This window comes from Suricata suricatta, chromosome 12 (genome assembly GCF_006229205.1).
Source record: "Suricata suricatta isolate VVHF042 chromosome 12, meerkat_22Aug2017_6uvM2_HiC, whole genome shotgun sequence".
Classification (NCBI taxonomy): Eukaryota; Metazoa; Chordata; class Mammalia; order Carnivora; family Herpestidae; genus Suricata; species Suricata suricatta.
In genome coordinates this window covers 59,646,206-59,663,052 of record NC_043711.1, presented here as the reverse complement: position 1 = coordinate 59,663,052, position 16,847 = coordinate 59,646,206, and positions in this window count along the sequence as shown.

Here is a 16,847-nt window from a genome sequence, read left to right as displayed (position 1 = left end):
CTTCCTTTCTCTCCCTCAGGGCCTCTGCCCTGAAAGTCTAAGGGAAAGGCAGTGGGAGCTCCACCCTGCATGACCTCCAGCCTCTATGGACACTGCAGTGCCAGCTTCCAGCTGGGTCTCCCACCCAACCTCTCTCAGGCTATACCTCTGTTGTGAATTTCCTAAATCTGCACTTACATTCAGTTTGGGTGTTGAGGGTAATGGAAGGTGGAGTGGGGGATATGGGATGGAATGAAGCAGAATAGAGTGGAGAAGAGTAGAGAGAATTCCAGCAGCACTTTGTAATAGGACAAGTATACAGAAACCATTATTCATGTGTATGGGTGTGTATGTGCACACAAGGGAGTGTTCCAGCAGCACTGCAGGGTGATTTCCCATTGTTTGGCAGGTGACGGGTATAACAATAGGGCTGTAGATGAATTTCCCACTCTGAGGCTGATATTACTTGGCAAACTCTTACACAGCCAACACCCTCCTGTTGTTGTAGCTTGAGAAGCATGCTGGACATCAGTTCATGTCTCCCTGGGGCATCTGAGGACCTGGGGTTGCAAGGTGTGATGTGTTAATGGTGTATGACTCTATTAGCATCCCTCCTTGGCCTGAATACCAACCACAGGCCTCTTTGCTCTGAATTCCCAAACTTGGCCTTAACCCCAGCACACTGATCCAGACCCAAAGGCAGCTCTCTAGTGGAGAAGTTTGGGGTTCTCCCTACACTGGATGGAGCTGCACTAGCAGCTGCTCAACAGAAGCACGAGGTAGGTTGGCATTTAATGTCTGCATGTACCACAGATAGAAGACATCCTGGCATTCTTCATAGAGATAAAGCTGTGCAGAACTGAATGTGGGAAGTTTGATGATGACATTGACAACTGTTCCTTCCAAGAAAGCCCAGAGCTGAACAATGTAAGACACACAGCAGGTCCCTGGGGTTACATAGCTGAGGATGCAGCACGGTGAAGAGGTGGAGGTGGAGCAGATGATAGTGCCATTCTTTGGGTCACAGAGGAGTGAAGGAACTTCAGGCCCTGTTATGCCAATTGCTGGTCCTGTAGTAGAAGCTTAGCTGGGCAGGCCTGCCCTAGGGTCCACTGTTAGGTTCCTTGCCAATCTGGGAACTGACTCTGCTAACTCACCCCATTCAAGCTCCCTGAATCCCAGGCCACGGTGGTGTCAGATTACTCTTGGCCATGAGAATCCAAACTCATGGGAGGGGACAATATGTCCCTTTATCCACCTCCCTTCTTACCTTCAGGAGAAGGAGTATAGATCAAAGGCCTACATTCCCTTTGACTCACTGGATATTTGGAGTTCCCCCTGGCTCTGTAAAGACCTTGAAGGGGTGATGATTAAAGACAGGCCCACTGCCTTTTCTTCTATGCCCTTATCTGGGTTCCACTAAACTACAAGCTCCTGGTCAAAAGAGAAGTACCCAGCTCTAGGACAAGCCCACCTAAGGTCAGAGACTCTTCTGAGTACCCACTAGGAAAAAGCACTCCAATGCTGAACTAGGGGCATGGGTCACACTGAGTCAGCCTGAGTGTTCCCCAGGAGACCACAGACCAAGGTAGGACATATTACACAGGTGCCCCTGAGGTCAGGACAAGGTGCTGGTCTTAGATGGGGGTACACCTGAATGCCACATCCTGCATTGAAGGGGACCAGCCCACTCACCCCAGTCGAAAGGTCCTGAGTAGGAGGTTGGTGTCGGTGCAATATCTATAAGAAAGAAGACTTACAACGTGAATGGTGGAAAAGCCACGTTTTACTAAGATAACCAGGGTTTTATATACCATGGGTGATTACATCATTTCTTTAATGGTTACATAGTTCAAGGTCTTTGAAGTAAAGACATGCTCTGGAAAGGGTCATGCTTAACAGGACAGGTGTAAATATCAGGAATTATCAAGTCATTGCAAGAGAGGGATTCCCTAACAATAGTCTGGCTCCAAGCAGAAGATGAGCCTGAAGAATTCTATGAGGAGATTTACATTTCTTAAGGCCCCTCATCAGTTATGCATGGGCGAGATGCTTATCCTTTAAGAGGCAAATCTTTTGGCAGAGGATTGCATTTACTCCCAACAGCAGACAAAGAGCTAGAAAGCAAAGTAAGGGGAAAGCTGGAACCACTGACTGCCCCAAGTTGATTCAAAGCCTAAAAGTATATGCCTCTTTACAAGAAAATCATAGACAGGATGAACAGAGGCCACATGTGCGGCCCAAGAGGCCAAATGTTGTTTCACAGTCTTTCAACTTGTTCCACAACTTCCCAAATAGTTCTCCTGCACCCCAGAGGCAGAGCCGACAACAGTCACTTACATAGATTCTCCTGTGCCCCGGAGGCCTAGCCATCAATGGTTGCTATGGGGGAGGTTTTTTGGCCTATCTGGGCCCCAACACTGCATCCCCAGCTGCTCAACCCAGGATGGGTGGTTTAGAGCTGGAGGGGCTGTTTCCTGCTAGTCTCCACCCACCCTCCATTCTTGTGCTTGTTCTCTCAGACCACCACCTGCTTCTTCACCATCAGTACTTGGAGAACAAGGTTTGAACTCCTGAACGAGACCTGCTTGGAGGAATTCTTTGATTGAGCCCATGCTCTACCTGACCTCTGGCTGTTCTTCTTCTAGACACCAGTTTTCCATTAGGTGGAACAACATACAGGTTGTTCTCTTGCACATGTCTGGGTCTCACTTCAAGGCATTGTGGAAACTCTTCATTTTTCATTTTTTCTTATAAAACAGATCATTCAACATCTACATTTCAAGAAAATTTTTGAGACATAGTTGCAGAGGGAGTGGCTGGGCAAGTGAAGGACTCATCTCAGCAGGGCACTAGGGTGTGCCTGGGGAGGGTTCTCTTCCCTCTAGGACCTATGGAGCCATTTCTGGAAGCATAGGGACTTCTGAGCTATTGTTTTGGGCTCATTAGGGATGCCTTGACTCCCTAGAGGTTCAGTGACTGTGACTGTGACTTGACAGGGAACCCAAAGTGCAGGATTGACCCAGACAGGCCCTCAGGTCCTCAGGACACTTGAGGTCCCTGTCTTGGGGGGTTGCTCACACCCATTCCCTGGTCCACACAGTTGTGAAGATGTGGGAGGGTCTGTAGCTTCCATCCACAGAATGGTTGGAAGCTCCCACCAGCAGCATCAACATGTCCGGGAAACTCAAAACTTGTCCTTCAGGGCCTTTCCACCTTTGGACAAGGAGGCTGCATGTCCATGAATTCCCAGGAGACCCATGGACACTTACCATTTGAGAGGTACCGCACTACCAGATGGTGTGAGATTCAGCCTGAATCTCTTAGAAGATAATTTACAAACTTTTTCTGTAAGTAAAGTGTAGTTATTTTGGACTTTGTAGGCCAGATGACCTTGTTTTCAACTCCCTAACTTCTCTTTAAAAGTACCATAGACCTCCCATCCAAGTACTAACCAGGCCCGACCCTGCTTAGCTTCCGAGATCAGACGAGATTGGCCGTTTTCAGGGTGGTAATCTAATGGAGGACCTGGGAGAGGGGAAGAGGGAAAGAGAGTTGGGGAGAGAGAGGGACGCAAAGCTTGAGAGACTATTGAATGCTGAAAATGAACTGAGAGTTGAAGGGGAAGGGGGAGGGGGGAAAAGAGGTGGTGGTGATGGAGGAGGGCACTTATGGGGAAGAGCACTGGGTGTTGTATGTAAACCAATTTGACAATAAACTATTAAAAAAAAAAGAAACTTACTTGATAAGGAAAAAAAATAAAAAATAAATATTTTTGAAATTAAAAAAAAAGTACCATAGACAACATAAAACAAATAGGAGTGTTGTATTCCAGTAAGACTATTTACTTAAATACACAGGGCTTTCATTTGGTCCTGGGGCCATGGCTCACTTTCCCCAAGTAGGATTGTCTCCACTGCCCTTGCAGCTGGACCACCCAGCACCTGACACTCCTTGATCCACAAGATCTCCATCTCCCCAAAGCTCTACTCAGGGCTTCTTCTGTGCAAGTGGAACTCCGTCAAGAAAACAGGCACACCTCAGCGGGGAGAGATGAGTCCCAAACAACATTCCACACCTACATAGGGCTGCAGCAGGGAAAAGCCTAGAGTCCCAGCTCCAGATGGGCAGGTCAGAAATCCATAGGATTGTCGCGTTCTCCAGCTGCTCAGTGACCCATAACAGCAGCGACATTGACTGCCTCCCTTCCTTTCTGTGTCCCCTGTGATCATCTCTCAAATGCTCTTCCTGCACCCTCCAGTCTGAATCGCAGGGTCTCCTTGGGGACTCAGAGCAGACGTCTTCAAGGCTCATCATCTGTGCAGCCTTGTATGAGTTTCCCAGGAGGGCACATTTGAAGCAGAGCCATAGGGAGAACCTCATGGTAGGCATCCTTGCTGTCATCCAAGCATCTCTCAGAGTGGACACATTTGTACTTTTGTCCCCAAACCCTCCCACCTGGTTCCAGGCTTGAGTAGATTTTTCTTCAGATCCTCCCACCAACCACCCTCCTGCCTACTCTCATACTGGTCTGTCCTGAGTTGTGTCTCAATCCACAGAAGGAAACATAAAAGTGTCTCTTGAGACATTGTGATTCCAACATATTTTCTAGACAACCATACCAATTTTACTCAAGTCCCATCAGGTAGATCCAGGAAAGGGTCTTCTCTGTGTTCTGAGCCCACAAGGAAAGCATTAAGTCATGGCTCCCAACACAGACTCACTAAACCCTGCCTCAGATCACACTTGTGGAGATTTGATAATGGTCCTGCCCTCCACCCAGTTATTCTATACAGGACCCTGATGGTGAGTCCATGTTCCAGGTGCTTCAGCTTTGTAGCAGGTGTAGGATTGAGGACCATGTACGATGGGGAGACCTTTCCTCTCTTACCCTGCCCACCTGGCTTGAGGGGCTCCCACCTGCTTCTCCTCCTTTCAGGATAAGTTTGTTGAATAAGCCTAAGCTGGCTTCCTGGAGTTGGGAAAGGGAAGAAATCTGAGTATCCAGGGAAGAGCTGTGGAGTGAACTTGAAAAAGCATTGGGGACACACTGCCTGCAACCATCCTACCTCAGGGAGTGCCAGATGTTCACAGCCTTCGAGGCTTTGGGCCAAGTATGAGTGTGGCCATGGCAGAGACCCTGTTCAGGCTCATAGTACTCTTTGTGTATGAGCACACCCTGTCTCCATGGGCATCATGCCAAGAGAGAGAACACAGGTGAGATTAACCCATGTAAGGTGAAACAGGGTCAGGTTTTGAGGATACAGGTCCCCACTCTCTGGCTGACCCTCTCTGCTCTAGGCAGTAGGTGACAAAGGTCATTTCCTGGTGTGAGGCCACTGAGAACCCTGGGGGACATTCAGCACTGGAAAGCTGTGTTGAATTCCTCCTCAGTTCTCCAGGAGTCCCAGGGAGTTTGTGGGGGTCCTGGCTGGAAATTAGAGGGTAAGCCTAGCTCTGTCACATGGCAGGCTTGCAGCCTTTGCCCTGCCCTGAGCCATCTATATCTCGATTGCCCCACTCCACATGGGGATAGCATTGCCCATACTTTCTCCAAAGGATGATGTTTGGGACAATATTTGGGGCTATGGAGTAGATGTGCCATGTTTTCTAGAATGGTCTCCATAGTTTGGAGCTACTCTGACTACTTCTTCTTTTTTGTTGTCTCCACTCAAGTCCATGTGGAACTTGATTATTGGTCCATGGTGTCTGACCATTGGTTACAGCCTTGGGGACAAGAGTTAAGGTGGGCCTTGGTCCTGCAACTGAGATGACATCAAAGTGCAGATTCCAGAAGTTGTGCTCACCAATGTGATTATCAGTGACCTTGAGTGTGGGTCAGGGGTGGTCCCCCTGATGGAGAGGGTGGGAGCACAGGCCTTATTGCAGGATGAACTGCAACCCCAGTCTCAGGCCCACCTCCCAGTGCTGAGGGACTTGGTTCATCCACCGTCCAGCCCACCCACCTGCCCCTGCTTCAGTACTCTGTCCTTACTATTTGCAATACATGATGCCCACTGACACTATAGCATGTGTGTTCTCCAGCCCTCATGCTGAACCCTCATCACAGAACCACACAAGCATGGAGGGTGGAAGTCACATTTCTCTCCCATGTAAGGACATCACCCACCTCAATTGTGGACATCTATAGCTCCTCTCAAAGTCTTGTATTGTGGGCCTATTTCCTCTCACACATCACTAGTCAGAAGACAACTGCAAGAATATTCTTAAAGCAGTAATTATGCTGTATGTGGTTGCATGGAGGCTGGAAACCTCTGGAGCAATACAGGTGCAGTGAGATGATGCTAAGAGAAATGATCATGAGGAAGTTCTAGTACTCATGAACATGCATCCATTAACACCACTGAGTTGGACTATTCAACACAGCAGTTGATGCTTTTATATGAAAAATGGGTAATGGCACATAACACCAGAAGACACCATCCTGTGTCTCAAAGCCGATACCAAGAAGACTAAATATTATAAAAGAAGCAGCAGAGATGAAAGATGAGTGAACTAGTCTATGTCCACAGTACCTGTAAACCCCTCTCACCCAATAAAAGTGGATTTTTAACATAATGGCCTGATAATCATGAGATGATATCATTGCAAATGTCATAGACATGTTAGCATTCCATCAATAAAATTGTATCTGATGAATTTCAGATTAATCACATTTCTTGGTAATAATATTAGTAATAAAAAATACATTCATGGTGTGCTTAAGTGGCTCAGTTGGTTTCATATTCAACTTTTTATTTCAGCTCAGGTCATGATCTTACAGTTTGTGATATCGAGTTCCACATTAGGCTCCAGAACAGTGCAGGACCTGCTTAGGATTCTGTCTCTCCCTCTCTCTGTGTCTCCCTCTCTCTGCCCTCTTTGCTTGCTTTCTCTCTTTCTCTTTCTCTCTCTCTCCCTCTCTCTCAAAATAAATAAACATTAAAAATGTTAGTAAATTATTGTGAAGATGAAATGACCAAAATTAAATTCACAACAAAGAACTATAAAATAAACTGATAGTAAATTAGTTTATAAGTCCATTATACATTTTGCTCATAGTAAAATCTCACAAAAAGAGCAAAAACACAACTGGAACATTTTGTTATATTATTGAATACCTACCCCCCAATAGCTCATCTGTTAATCATTTTTAAATTACATATATAATACATTTTAAATTTTGTCAGTTGGAGCTAATATAGTATTACATGGGATATTTATACACATAGATGCATGTATTATGCTATAAATAATGGAAACATAAAAATATACTATTATATAAGATAGAACATTGAGATTAATGAAAAACAAAACTGTAAAATAAGAAAAAGCCAAACATTGGGTGAAAAGATTATTAGAAGCAGGAAGATATTTAGCAGCAACTAAATAGAAACAAAGATAGAAAAAGATAAAATGTAAAATATTAATAATGAAAAAGTAGACACCTAGAGATAGAGGACAAACATTAATGTGAATATAAAAATTCTATAGAAGGCAAAGAGTTTTTAGATTTGACATCAAAGCATAATTCATAAAATAAAGATGTGATTCTTATCAAAAATAAAAATGTTTTCTCAGTGAGATCCCATGTGAACAGGATGAAAAATCAAGAAACAGAGTGGGAGAAAACATTTGTAAAGCATGCTTTCAATAGATAACTAAGATCTAGAATGTTTAATAACTCTCAAAAACTCAAAAGTTAAAACTAATTAGAAAATGAGCAAAAAATATGAACAGACATTTCAAAGAAAATATACAGATGGAAAATAAACATATGAAAAGGGTTCAACATTTCTAAGCAACATGGAAACGCAAATTAAATGCAATAAGTTAGAAGAGTACAATGTGGCAATGTAGGAAGACCCTGAACTTGCCTTCTTCATGTACACACAAACCATTTACAATTGCACCAAAAATAATAAAATATCTATGAATAAACATACCCAAGATGTGAAAGACCTGTACTCTGAAAACTGTAAAACACTGATGAAAGACATTGAAGATTACACAAACGAATGAAGAAATAGTCCATGCACAATGGATTGGAAGAATCAATATTGTGAAAATGTCCATACTACCCAAATCAACCTATTGACTCAAAACAATCTGTATTGAAATACCACCATGTTTCACAGAATTAGATCAAGTAATACTAAAATATGGAACCACAAAATACCCAAAATAACCAAAGCCATCTTGAGAAAGAAGAACAAAGATGGAGGTATCACAATCCTAGATTTCAAGATATAATACAAATCAGCAATAATCAAAACAGTATGGTACTGGTACAAAAATAAACACATCGGTGGATGGAACAGGAATAGGGAGCCCAGAAGTAAACCCACACATATATGACAAAGAAAATAAGAATATTCAGTGGATAAAAGGCAGTCTCTTCAATAAGTTGTGCTGGGAAAACTGTAATGAAATTAAACCGCTTTCTATACCATTCACAAAAAGAAAAACAAAATTTATTTTATCACTATATGTGAGACCTGAAACCATAAAACTTCTAGATAAAATATAGGCAGTAATCTCTCAGACATGGACCTTCATGATATTTTGCTAGTTATGTCTCCTGAGGCAAGGGAAACAAAGACAAAAATAAACTATGGGACCACACCAAAATGAAAGTTTTGGCACAATGAAGAAAATTATCAGCAAAATTGAAAAGGCAACCTACTGAGTTGGAGAAGATATTTGCAAATATATCTCACAAAGGGTTAATATCCAAAGTACATAAATAACTTATACAACTTAACACCCACCCAAAAATCTAAATACAAAAATGGGCAGAGGGCCTGAATAGACTTCCTTCCAAAGAAGGCATGCAGATGGCCAAAAAACACATAAAAAGATGCCCAATATTACTAGTCAACAGAAAAATGCAGATCAAAACCCCAGTGAGCTATCACCTTACACCTGTCAGAAAGACTAATATCAAAAAGGCAAGCAATAACAAGTATTAGCAAGGATGTAAAGAAAAAGGAACCATAGAGCACTGTTAATGGGAACTTGGTACAGCCATTGTGAAAAACAGTATGGAGGCCCTTCAAAAGATTAAAAATTGAAAAATTTAAATTTAACCTGTAATTCCAATATTTGGAATCCAAAGAAAGTGAAAACACTAATTGAAAAAGATATACGCATCCCTACATTTATTGCAGCAATATTGCAATAACCAATTATTTACAATAACCAAGATATGGAAGCAACCCAAGTGTCCCAGTAGTTGAATGCATAAATAAGAAGTGGTTGTGGCGCCTGAGTGGTGCAGTCAGTTAAGCACCCAACTTCAGCTCAGGTCATGATCTTGCACTTGGTGGGTTTAAGCCCCACATTGGGCCCTGTGCTAACAGCTCAGAGCTTAAAGCCTGCTTCAGATATTGTGTCTCCTTCTTTCTTTGCCCCTCTCTCATTTGTGCTTTGTCTCTCTGTCTCAGAAATTCATAAACAATGGGGCATGTGGGTGGCTCAGTTGGTTAAGCATCCAACATCAGCTCAGGTCATGATCTCATGGTTTGTGAGTTTGAGCCCCACGTTGGTGTCTCCCTCTCTGTCTGCACCTCCCCCTCTCATGCTCTGTTTCCCTCTGTCTCAAAAATAAATAAACATTAAAAATTTTTAAGGAAGATATATATATATAATGGAAGATTACCCAGACATAAAAAGGATGGGATTTTTGCCATTTGTGACAACATGGATGGCTCTAGAGGGTATTATACTATGTGAAATAAGTCAGAGAAAGACAAGTTCCATTTTGTTTCATTTATATGTGTAATCTATAAAGCAAAACAAGGGGCTCCTGAGTGGCTCAGTTGGTTAAGCATCCAACTTCTGCTCAGTTTATGATCTCGTGGTTTGTGAGTTCGAGCCCCGCATCAGGCTCTGTGCTGACAGATCAGAGCCTGGAGCTTGCTTCAGATTCTATGTCTCCATCTCTCTCAGTCCCTCCCCCATTCACCTCTGTCTGTGTTTGTCTCTCTCTCAAAAACAAAAATTAAAAAATATATAAAGCAAAACAAATAAACAAAAGGCAGAAACAAACCCATAAATACAAAGAATAAACTGATGACTTCCATGGGGTATGGAAAAAATAGGTTAAAGGCAGTGGGATATACAGGCATCCAGTTATTGAAATAATAAGTCACAGAGATAAAGTGTACAACATAAGAAATATAGTCACTGATACTATAAGAGCATTCTATGATGACAGACATTAGCTACATTGTGGTGAACATAGTGTAATGTATAGACTTCTCAAGTCACTATGGTTTACATCTGAAACCAATGTAACATTATGTTTGAACTATATTTTTCAACAGAAAGAAACCCAGAAAATATACTACATGCTCATCAGAGGGACTAGAAAAAAAATTGTGACAACACTAAATACCCACAATAATGTGCAAAACTAGACCATTTATACATTGCAGATGGGAATATAAAATGTTATAGTCATTCTGGAAAACAGTTTGACAATTTCTTATAAAATTCAACATGCAATTACACCTTGGGCTGGGATCTCAAAAATGTTCGATTTTCAAAAATGAAAACTTATATTTACACAAAAACCTGTGCAAGAGTGTTTATAACAGATTATTTTGTGTGATATCCCCAAACTGATATCAGGCCAGAAATCCTTCAACAGGTGACTATTTAAACAAACTACAGTGTATATTAACTAAGGGTTACTATTTAAGAATAAAAGGAATAATATACTGATATACACAACAACTTGGACAAATCTCCAAGAAAATATGCTGAGTAAAAAAAGTTGATTCCAAGGTTACATACTATATGATTCATTTATGATATTGAAGTGAGAAAATTTTAGAAATTTATTATTTCCCTTCTTACACTGGCTTTAGGCTTTATTTGCTGTTACATTTTTAGCTCCTTTAGGTGTAAGGTTAGGTTATATATTTGAGACTTTTCTTGCTTCTTGAAGTAGGCCTGTGTTGCAATATACATCTCTCTTTATACTGTTTTTGCTGCATCCCAAAGGTTTTAGACTATTGTGCATTAATTTTCATTTGCTTTCTTTTTTTAAATGTTTATTAATTTTTTAAAGACGGAGAGAGACAGCATGAGCAGAGAAGGGTCAGAGAGAGAGGGAGACACAGAACCTGAAGCAAGCTCCGGGCTCTGAGCTAGCTGTCAGCACAGAGCCTGATGCGGGGCTTGAACCCACAAACCATGAGACCATGACCTGAGCCGAAGCCAGAAGCCTGATGCTTGACTGACTGAGCCACCCAGGTGCCCCTCATTTGCTTTCTTGTACTATTTTATTTCTCCCTTAATTTCCTGGTTAACTCATTCATTCTTTAGTAGGATGTTCTTTAATCTCCATGTATTGAGGGATTTTTTCTTGTGGTTGACTTCTAATTTCATAGCATTGTGTTCTGAAAATGTGATCATAATATTTTCGTACTTGTTTGGGGCTGATTTGTGTCCCAGTATGTGATCTATTCTGGAGAATGTTCCATGTATACTCCAAAAGAATGGTATTCCACTCCTCTCGTATGGAATGTTCTGAATATATCTGTTAAGTTCATCTGGTCCAGTGTGTCATTCAAAGCCATTGTTTCCTTTTTGATTTTCTGCTTAGATCTGCTCATTGCTGTAAGTTGGGTATTAAAGTATCCTACTTTTACTGTATTAATATCAATGAGTTTCTTTATGCAAAACACAGCTTTTCTGGAAGACTCTTTTCAGAAATCAGAAAATGTCAACAGTGGCTAGGACCAACCCACCAGCTCTTCTCTGTGAAGCCAAAGGTGAGGCAGCAGGTGAGCAAAAACCATCATCTCTGTTCTGGACATGTGGCATTCCTCCTCCTGAGCTCCCTTCCTCTGACCTCATCGCTCAACACCTTCCAGGTGGTCTGACTCACCATCCAGCCTGACACAGCCTCACCCTCCAACTGTCCTGCACCATCTTGCTCAGAATTACCTGTTTGGTTTCCTGACCACTTACTAAGGGCCCTACACCTCTGGCTTAACACTCTCTCATGGGGCTCTACCCAGATAACCCAAGATTGCTCATGTTCTTGTGCTGAGAAACAAGAATGTGCCCAGAGTCTATGTAAGCAAAAGAGGAAAACATCAGGAGAGAGAACCCCAAGACTCATCACAGAATAGAGTGATCACAGCCAGATTAAAGGAAACCACTGAGGAAGAAGGAAACCATTAGGCATGGCAGAGCTTCTTTCCACCCTGGACCTCTCTTCACCTGGTTCTCATTTGGAGTGCTCTTCTTGCTTGAGTCTTCAGGAGACTTTGAGTCCTGATCATTTAAAGCATACATATCTACATCTCATTTATACTTCCAGAAAATTTAAACTGATGAAGAGGAGTAAAAACTGAATGTGAAAATGGCCAAAAGAAGAATAAAAATATTAATGTTACCAAAAATATGTGAGTCCTCAATCAGGAATCACTTGAAGTATGTATGGATGGAAAGCCAGCAGGGTGGTTTTTACCTCCTTCCACCCATCCACTCTGCAGTGTGATTATGAGCCAGTGGTCTTGCCTACTGCACATAGACAGAAACCACAAGTGCCTCATTTCAGGGCAGCTATGCTCCCGCTGAGCCAGAGTGCTGCCCCACTCACCCCTCCATTCCTCATGTTTGGAAATTGTCCTTTTCCTTCGTTATCAGAGCTAGCTGTTCCATCTCCTTCGTTGCTGTTTACATGAAAACAGAGGCTTTCCTTGAAGTTTGGTTTATGCAGCTGATCCTTGAACAATAGGGGCGGTTAAAGGCACCAACCTTTGTGCAGCCTGTAGCTGTTGACTCCCCCAAAACATAGCTATGGTTCACAGGAAGCCTTCCTGATAATTTGATAGTTGCTTAACCTGTATTTTGGGTGTTATTTGTATTATACGCTGTATTCTTACAATCAACTCAGTTAGATAAAAGAAAATGTTAGTAAGAAAATCACAAGGAAGAGAAAAATATGTTGACAGCACTGTCCTATGTTATTTGTCGAAGAAACTTTACCTATATGTGGACCCATGCAGCTCAAATGCATGTTGTTCAAGGGTCAGCTGTATGTGGGCAAAGTGGATTTAAAAACTGAAACAGGAGAAAAACAGCCAATCCTGTCATAAATGTGATTGTAGTTGCTGAGATCTTGTCTTTTAAGACATTTTTCTCTCACTTCTAACAGGTCCTAAATTCTCTCACTTTTTCCTGAGGTGCACCTGCACCAACTTTCTCTTTCAATAAGTTGGCTGTGTGCTCAGAACAGAATTTTCTCCTAATATTGCCCATTATTTTTCTTTTGTATGTACTTAAGTTTTTAAAATTTAAAATATTCTAAATAAATTTAACAAGTATGAAATGGTACAACACCACTTTTACTAGGTAAAATGTAGAGCCACCTCAGCAAAACGGAAACTCCAAATAACAGGACTTTCAACAAGCAAGAGGTTTATTTTTTTTCTGATAAGGACAGTAGCTGATAGTCACATGGGCTCACTCTTGCCAGATACTGTCCCAGGCTCTCTATACATATTGTCCTATTGATGCTTAACAGGGAGAAAGTCAGAGGTGCCTGGGTGGCTCAGTCGGTTAAGTGCCCAATTTCGTCTCAGGTCATGATCTCATGGTACGTGAGTTTGAGCCCCACGTCAGGCTCTGTGCTGACAGCTCAGAGCCTAAGGTCTGCTTCAGATTCTGTGTGCTAGTGCTCTGTCTTTCTCTCAAAAAAAAAAAAATCTTAAAATAAAGAGGGAGAAAATCAGCCAAGAAGATGTATATCATTGAGTTACAGGCTTTTAGCATTTTTCATATATATCATACTGCATTTCTTGCAACTTTATGGTTTTACTGAAATCATATCAGTGAAGTTGCCCATGTGGGCACTTTTTTTTTAATGCTTTTTATTTATTTTTGAGAGACAGAGAGAGACAACTCGAGCAGGGAAGGGTCAGAGAGAGAGGGAAACACAGAATTTGAAGCAGGCTCCAGGCTCTGAGCTAGCTGTCAGCAGAGAGCCCAACGCGGGGCTCGAACCCACGAACTGTGAGATCATGACCTGAGCCAAAGCCGGAAGCTTAACCGACTGAGCCACCCAGGCCTCCCAATGTGGGCACTTTTCAATCTAGTTCTTCCACAGGCATTGCTTTTGTGTAATGCATTAGAACCTTGCTGTAATTGACCATTGTGGATGAAATCATTCTCTGCTGGGTGACACCGAGTCAAACTACTCTTTTTCTGATAGAGTTGGGCCTGCAATTGGCACCTTCATCCTACTGTCCACATGCACACGTGTGAGTTACTCTGGGGTGGGCCTCTGAAGGAGTATTGTTGGGACACGGGATAGCTCCTCCTTTAGCTTTATCAGAGATCACTGTGCTAATCATTTCTGTTTACAGATTAAACTGAAGACAGTGTATTATACAGATTAGGTTGAAGATAGTTTAGTGTATCAACATCTTTATTGAGGATTTGTGCTCTTTTTATGTTAATTTTAAAAATCTTTTCATGGGGCACCTGGTTGGCTCAGTTGGTTGAGCGTCCGGCTTTGGCTCAGGTCATGATCTTGCAGTTTGTGGGTTCGAGCCCTGTGTTGGGCTTTGTGCTGACAGGTAGCTCAGATCTTGGAGCCTGTCTTTGAATTCTGAGTTTCTCCTTCTCTGACCTTCCCCTGCTCACGCTCTCGCTCTCTCTCTCTCTCTCTCTCTCTCTCTCAAAAAAAAAAACCCAAAAATTCTTTCCCATATTCTCCTATATTTTCATTGAACTGTGTTATTTTTATTGCTTTTTCCTTTAGGTGGAGTTTGAGTATGTGTTAGGTGTAAAGTAGGGATCTGAGACTTGACACCTGCCCCCAGATGCACAGATGGCTTTTTGGCATTGTTTATAGAATAATTTTGTCCTTATTCTTGGATTCCAAAATCATGTCTATCCTATGCCTCTTTTCCAAACATGCTGGTTCCTTTTAAGTCTCCTTTCTACCTTTTTGGCTAGGTGAAGGCATAGGCCCACTATAAGAAGGTGATCATTTGACCTTGATCAGAAAAATGAATAAAATGTCCAGATACATTACTGAGCCGAGGCCTCACTTATTGCACAGAGCTGTTCCCTTCCAGCCCCTAACTTGTGTTTGTGACCTTAGGTCAGTAAGCCTGTGGCCCTCTGTGCTCTGCACTCACACCCTGATTTTGGGGAAGGTGGTCTGGGTTTGATCCCAGGTTTTAGGAAGCCCTTCCTGGACTTGATAAGTCACAGCCATGATAAGCTATGCTGTTATTAGTATCCCCAGCACCAACACTGCAAGCTCCACCTTATTCCTTTATCATTTGGAAACATGAGACTTATTCTTTTATCCTTTTCTGAACTTTTTTTGGGTTTTATTCTTCAAGAAGTTTGTATTCCTAGGAAGTTGAAATTACCTCTTGGATGCAGGCAAGTCCTTGCTCAGAAGAGCAAGACAAAAAACTGGGGATGCAGACTGAGAACATGGTTTGATGCAAACAAGCTGTACCATCATTGTGTCCATTATAGAAGCTCAAGTTTTCAGATGATTTGCATCATCAGTATGATGTAGTTTATAGAAGCCATGGAAGGAGGCAAAGCTGACTTGATGTCTTTGGAGGTGGACACACCTGAGTTTGGGTCCCCTTTGAATCTCTTGCTGGTTGCAGTCCTAGGGCACATTTTTACTTTACATGAGCCTCTGTTTTCACAACAATAAAATTAGAATTACCTGGTATTGCACCCAAGGGGTTGTTATGAGGTGAATAAGACAATGGACATAGGCCTATGATAGAAAGTCTGGCAGAACTCAATGCTCAACAAATTATATTTGTGGTCCTTGATTCTTCTCCTTGATTATTGGAAAAGCATCCCTCAGGAGACAAGCTGGTTCTAACAATTATCATCTCCCGCAGAAGGTAACTGAGCTGAGGTGTGAAACACTACATATTCTGAGCTCTGGGACTGGGGAGTGTGTTGGGAAGGCAGGGGAATAGAAGTTTCCATGGCTCTGTTACATCTATCAGGTTCCCTGAGATGGTGTGGACATAGGAATAGGCACTGCTGTTTGGCCTTACAGTGTTTGGCCTAAGTTTAGACTTACAGTCTGATTCATGTGAGATCCGAGCTCAAAAAACTTATTCTGGAGAATCAAGTATAATGATTTCCTCTTTGAGAGGCTCTGTCAACTAAACTCACCCTCTTCAGCTTTAAACTGGTGTTGAGAAGCTTAGGTTCAAGTCCTTATGTTCTGACCTTGAAGCTGGGAACCCCCTGCCCCATACTCAGCTTTCCTGCAGCCCCTTCCCCTTTGCTGTGACATGGTATTGTGTCAAGTTCACATGCAAGACATGTGGAAAGATGCTATATGGCCTCTTACACACAATTTAAATGTTGCCTTGTATATTACCCCTATTCTCTGCCCCCATGCTGAAGTCCAAAAGCTTTTGGTTCTTCTTGTTCTCTACTGGGAGCAAATTATATTGCATTATAAAATAAGAAATAAAAATAGAACCTCAAAAATCTCCATTCAACTGCTCCATTTTATTTCACACTGGCTCATTGTCACAGAAGCCCTCTCTGCACTGCTTGTCGAGGTTGTCCTGCCTTAGACAGTTTATTCACATTGTGCACAGTGTTCTCAATTCTTTTCAATTTGGCAGTTTTGGGCAATGTTTACTGCTGCTTCTTCCAAAACAATCTCTTGGCCAGTTTGACAAATGTGTCCTTTTTGCCTTCCTTAATGGTTATCCAGGCATGGACAAGGGCTGCTTTCTCCCTGAAATGGTTCCATTCAGAGTTCCTTTTGGGTCTCCTGCAGCAGTTTCCATTGACTCAGCCAAATTTCCACTTCCTCAAGCACAAATGTCCAACATTGG